The following is a 6539-nucleotide window of genomic DNA, read 5'->3' on the forward strand; positions in this document are numbered from 1 at the left end:
TGAGGCTACAACCTGTCTTATCTGCTGGACGCATGATACTCCTAGAAAGCTGATGTCACGCCTGCTGAGTGTCATGTTGAGCGCAATATGAGACGGCACACAGACATGCCAACACACACACACAGTATGGTAAATACCCAGCAGTCACTAATGCACAAGGGACCTTTTTTGGGTCCAGTTACTATTTTTCTGCCCTCTTTTTGCTTCTACGGTTATTTAAAACTGTCACTACAATTTTTCCAATAAAATTATTATCAGATTCTTTGTAAAGCGGGAGTGTACGTAGAGGTACACTGGGGACCGCAATGAGCAGTTTTCACAGTAAAAAGGCAAACTACTGAGGTTGCACCTGTGTGGAAATCAGGCTCCAGGGCTAAAACACAACAAAAACACAGAGCCAAAAAGCTGCAGTTTCTTGAATGGCCCCTTATCGTTGAATTTGCATGACAATCTCAGACTCAGCACAGATATTTTAAACTGCTAACACTACAACAGAAATGAATAATTTTCTTCTTCATAAGTGGATGGGAGTTAATTATTTTTGATTAAGTTATCCATATAAACTGTTAAGGCTCAACTTTGGGGATGTATATAGACTCAAAACCATTAAATCATAAGGAAAATTGTCACTAAGGTCACAGGCGAGGTGAAAGCTGAAGTTTATTTTGCTGCTAAAAGAAAGAATACACGTTTAAGGCACTTTCACGTTGGCTTCTCTTTACAGACTTGACGTCAGACACACTGGACCCCATGTTGAGATATGCCAAGTTTTTGACTAATAGCACTTTGGGAATCACCTTGTTGGTGCAGAACTACATAAATGGAAACAAATTGTACGTTTTTGTGACCGGCTGCTAAAATTGGTTGTTTGCTAAGTTGTCTGTTATCTGTAGACACAATTGGGGTTCATCCCTCGAGGTAGGTACCTTTTTTATGATTCATAGGTCAGTATTACGTGGTTAAAAAAAAACTAAGAAAGAAAACAAAGCTCTGAAAATGGTCAGGTACAAGGATGGAACTAAAAATGAGTAATTCAAAAGCCAATGTCCAAAGAAAAACTGAAAGACTTGATAGGTGGCTCTAGATTTTTGCACAGTACTGTACATAATTACTATAAACATACCTCATGCAGTTAACGATTGGATTATTTTCAAAAGGCCCACAAGGACTGTGATAAAAGAAGGAAGTAATTTAGCTACAGTATAAACTCTAGCTAAAAAAAAAAATGAGAGCGACATCAGCTTCCTTAATGTGCCTTGACCTGCAAGGTGGAGCAAAAGGAAACTAATTAATCATAAGTTTAGTTTAAAGTGTGAGTTGAAGTTACATATGTGTGCTCAAAGGGATGTTTTTATTAAACATCTTAAATCAAAGAGAATTCTCTTAGAGATCAATATTCTGGCATTTTTCAATGTTGAGGAAAAAAATCACAGTCTAAGCGCAGCGACCTGAATGCGAAGCATGTCCCGCTTTGTCTCCATTACCTGACGTGACACACGCACGTCCACGCACAGGTCGCAGGAGTTTGTTAGCAGTGCCGTAGTGCATTCCTCTGTGTCAGCTTAGCCGCCACAGGGTCAAGAGTCTGGGCTTATTAGTGCTTGTCATAAGACCTGTCTCACATTACACACACACTCAGGGCAAGAGGTTCACTTCAGTTCAGAGAAGAAGCCTGTCAATCTTATTCAGTGCAGATGTGAGTTATGCCTTCGGTGGGTTCGCAATAGCTGCAGGATCCCTCCAAGCATATTTTATGATTTCTCTAGTTCCTGGTTACATTTTCATCAGATTGTGTGATCGGGGTTAACAACTGCTACAGCTCAAAAATGACTCCTGTTTGCAGTGGGACACTTTCACTTACAAATGTAAAGTTGTAGTGTAGTTGAAGTTTCAGCTCCAAAGGTTTCTTAAGTTCTTGGTGGTTCAGTGTGATCTCTTAGAGTTCATGTTTGGTTCTGGTGATTGGACTGACATTTTAGTCTACCTGCTCGTCTCTTTAAAAGCTCTTCAGTTGCTTCAGCTCTAAGTTTAGAGTTGCTGTCCAGTTAGTTTTGACTCAGCTGTCTAAACCTGAGCATGCAGAATATGCCTGTATACGTCTGCATTCATGCTGTTGCTTCCGTCAGCAGTGAAACCATCAGCAAATGCTGGCGTGCCAGTTTCATTAGCAGCCATGCATGTCCAAGCCTTAACATAAGCACCACCATGTTTGACAGATAAAAGGATGATTCTTTTTTTTTTGTCACCACACTTTTTGCTTTCCATCCTGTTTGATATAAAAGGAAGATTTTTTTTCATTGTAGAACTTTGTTCCAAAACTCAACCAGTTTATTTTTCTGTGTTTTCTGCAAGCTGCGACCTGGCCTTTCTGTTTTTAAGGCTCACCGGGGGGTTTGCATCTTGTGGTGAATTCCCTCAGGTTCTGGTCATGAAGTCTTTCCTGGGTTGTTGACAAGGAAACATGTACGCCTACGTCTTGGAGAACATCCTTGAGCAATCTTAAAGGGCTCGCTGGTCCACCGGGTCATTTGTCATTTCCTGTACCTTTTAAAATTATTTTTTTGTGAGGATTTACCCAGCTGTTTTACAAAATCAACGATAGTACTGTGCAAAAGTCCTGAGCCACCCATTATTTATTTGTAGTTTATTTGTAGAAAAATGTGAGAGGAGTGCAGTTTTTGTGTTTTACAGACCGCTTTTGACGCTCACTGTGTGTGACCTGTTGCCACTGATTTTCAGTCTGGTTCTTGTGTAATTTGGCATATGCCAGACTTTTCGTCCTTCCTTATCAATGGCTTCTCGACAGCCACTTTTTCACTGAGAAAATTTCCCATGAGTCTTCAGTGGATCCAGCAGGGTGACACAACGCTCGTTCATGTTTTTTTATGCTTGTGTTAAGTGTCTTAACAAAAAACGTTATCCACAAATGGTCAGATACTAGGAGTAAACTGAAAGTGAGAAGAAACGCAGCCAATGTCCAAAGAAAAACTTTGAAAGACCTTCAGAAAGCCTGGAGAACAAGACCACTTTAAAAATCACAAGAAGAAAAAAATACTTTTTTATCAGCTACAAGCTACTCAGCTTGTAGCTGATAAAATAACCCAATATTTCATAAAAACTGAAAGATTAAAGAAAACTCCAAATGATTTATCTAGGAGAGGTTTGTGTCTTCCTTCCCATCTCATTAATCATTTTTCAGTCCTTCAGATTTATCTGTGACCCAGTTAAGGAGGACCTCACGCCTCCAGTTGCTTATTACACCTTAAGTACACAGTATTTTAAAATTGTTGTACTGATACTTCGACTGTTCTGTTCTCTCTGTGTTGCTCCCAACATACAAAGAACCAAGGTGCATGTGCTTTATATGTGTATCTGTGTCTTTGTGTGTGTGCAAAGCCACAGGGAGAGACCCGTCTGGTCAGAGGCAAGATTAAGAGGACACACCAAGGACTCCCGTGATGCAACAGAGGCCTCTTTTTTTTGAGCCCCGAAAGCATCACCCAGGCCTGCAGGCTGAATTGACCCCTGAACCCGGACTGCAACTTCCTGCACCTCCCTCTCTCCCTTTCTCTCTCTCTCTTGTCTTTTCCCACCTCTCTCTTTCCTTAAATGTACCTCCCTTCAGCTCTCGCACCCATGGCTTCCACACAGAGGCACCAGTGTGCGGGCAGCAGCCAAATGGCCTGCCCTCTGCTTCATATTGCTGGTGGTCAGGTTTTGTTTTTGTCTTTGACGGTTTGACTTTCGTTCACAAAGCCCAGGAGGACTCAGATCGCCCAGGGATGGACACACACACGCTCGCACTCTCTCACACATACACTTACACCGAGCTGAAGAGTTCCACTCCGAGACCTCAGGCATCTTCTCCAGCTTCTGTCAGAGCCATGATGTCATTATGAGGAGACACAATGCCTCTTCATTATCCTCCCGCAAACACACACACACCCCCCCTCAACATTGCACAGACACGCATACACTACGTGGTCAGTAGCTATAGAAGCCGAGGCACAGGTGAACAGCACTGTAAAGCAGGTGAAAACAGGTACACGTGGTAAAAATGAATAATTTATTCAATTTTAAGTGTTCCAAATGGCAAGTTTGTGTTCTCTGATGTACATCCTCAAATTACCTTTATTACCTGATGGTACTGCATCTGTTGGATGATGCATCACAGGTTAAGTTTTTATTATATTTAGATCTAAATAAGAGAAATCTTTCATACCCCAACAAAGTATTTCCATTGCTTTTTATCTATGGACAAATGAATGTAGCTTCGAGGCGCCCTGTAATGAAGAATAATCTACGATGGTCTCTAGTGTCGTCCTTGGGGAGGCCGTCACCAATAAAAGCAGAAGGCCAAACAAACAGAGGTGTGCACAGCTATCATTCAGTTACCAGCAGAAGTTTTTTTTTTCTTTCAAATTTCTATAAAAAATATACAGATGTGTAATCATAAGAACAGGATCTTATATCTTAGAAAAAGATATTTCACCTTTGTACCGTCTGCTGTAGTTTACAGTAGCTCAGTGGCTTTAAATGAGGTTATTTCAGATAACACAGAAGGTGAACTCTGATTTCACCGAGTTCAAAAAAGGCAAAAGTGGTCCACTAAAGATAAAAATAAAAAGGTCTAACTTAATCTGCTCCTGGTCTGACTTTAATTAACTGCTGTAATACTACTTGTTAAAGCGGGGTCACTGCCCTTCTGCCTTGGGCTGTCTCACACTTTAATCTGATCAGATAGCACAAAGCAGCTCTGTCTCTTACCCTAGCTCCTTCGCTAGCCTGAGTAAAAGAAGCTCTGCAGTAGCAGCGTTGTAACTGTACAAAACATTTCCTGCGCCTGCACACAATCACAATTTCAGTTCAGTGTAGACACAGCCACGAGATTAACCACCAATTGGCCTTAAGGCTTTTAGAAACAGATCATTGACCCACTGTGTGCACCACCACCACCACCCCCCTCCACCTGCAGTCGTCCTTCATTAGCTGTATTGCTGGAGATTTGAATGATCTGGTTTCTGCCTTAAGATAATGCCCAGGGTCAGTGAGAGGCCACTGGAAACACTGTAGGTCTGGTCTGCGAGATCATCTGACGCCACCTTGAAATATTGCATCCTTTGACTTTTGACTCCTGAGATCCTTTTTTAAAAGATAAGATAAAAGATTTTCAAAGATAATCCCAAATAGCTGTGAGAAATAAAATACTTACCCCAAATAAGAGACATAAACAACATAAACATAAGACATAAACCGTGGATGTCAAGCATAGGTCCCATAGTTCTGTGGACTGGATGAATTTATAAAGTGTGAAAACTGCAGAGAAACAATTAAAGATTCTACCCGTTTAACAAAATTTCAATTTTGATTGAAAATGTATGGAAAGCTGGAAGTATTTCTGTCTCAATAGTAAGATGTCCAGCAAGGTCCTGAGATAGGACTGGAGATGCATCTGGCCCTTCATTTGACCAACCTACTGTTCACAATTCTTCTTAAGGAAGGAGAACAGGGCTAAAGTATGTAATTACACAGAAACTGGACTAAAAATAAGTGGCAACAGGTCTTACGGAGTGATGGAATTTTTGGTTGAAACCATCCTCAAAGTTAAGAGGTCATCAGGAGGAAGGAACAACACGAGTGTCTACAACCATCTGTAAAATTGTGATCTTGTCAAAACTGATGGAATTATAAATGCAAAAAGTACCATCAGATATATTGATATCATCTGGAAAGTATCTGATAGGCAAAGGTTTAATGTTTCAGCACGACAATAATCCCAAACACATTGCCAATACGATAAAAGCATCCCTGGATAGAAAAAACACAAAAGGAAACACTATCAGTCATGAGTAGGCCTTCTCAGAGCCTGAAACTCAACAATATTGAAGCAGCGATGGGTTGGATCATCCCAACTTCCAAAGAAGATCTTTGAATGTCCTACAAGAAGCCTGGAGAACTATTCCTGCAGACTACTTAAAGAAATGACAAGAAAGCTTGCCAAAGACTTCAGGTTGTGCTGAAGAATAAAGTTGGTCCAAATACCAAATATTGACTTTCACGTTTTGTTAAATCATTGCACCTATTTACTGTTTTCAGAGCAAAATATGATCAAATGAAAGGTGGGTAATTAGGTACTACAAAACCTAAAAAGAAAAAAAAAAGAAAAAAGAAAACCATTATATCATGAAATCAAGTTTTATCTTTTTTTCTTTTTGGGCATTCAGGCTTGTTTGATTAGGATGGAAGCATTTTCAAATTCTGTGGAAGAACAAAGACTGTTAGGTCCTTACTGTTCGTACACTGTGGGTTTAATGGGGAGAACAGAAAAAACCCACTCCTTATTCACATATTTCTCCAAAGTGGTTAGCATTAAGGCTAACCTTTAGGGCTAATGCTAACTAACAAGTTAAAATAGATACATTTCCTTCTTTTACTGTGTGGCATATTGTTGTAGCTGGTTGTTACCCACTGAAACTGAGAGTCTGGTAACATGTCTCCAGTTCTTTTCTTTAATGGGATGTCAGCAATTTCCAGTAAGT

This window comes from Oreochromis aureus, linkage group 15 (assembly GCF_013358895.1).
Source record: "Oreochromis aureus strain Israel breed Guangdong linkage group 15, ZZ_aureus, whole genome shotgun sequence".
NCBI classification, from domain to species: Eukaryota; Metazoa; Chordata; class Actinopteri; order Cichliformes; family Cichlidae; genus Oreochromis; species Oreochromis aureus.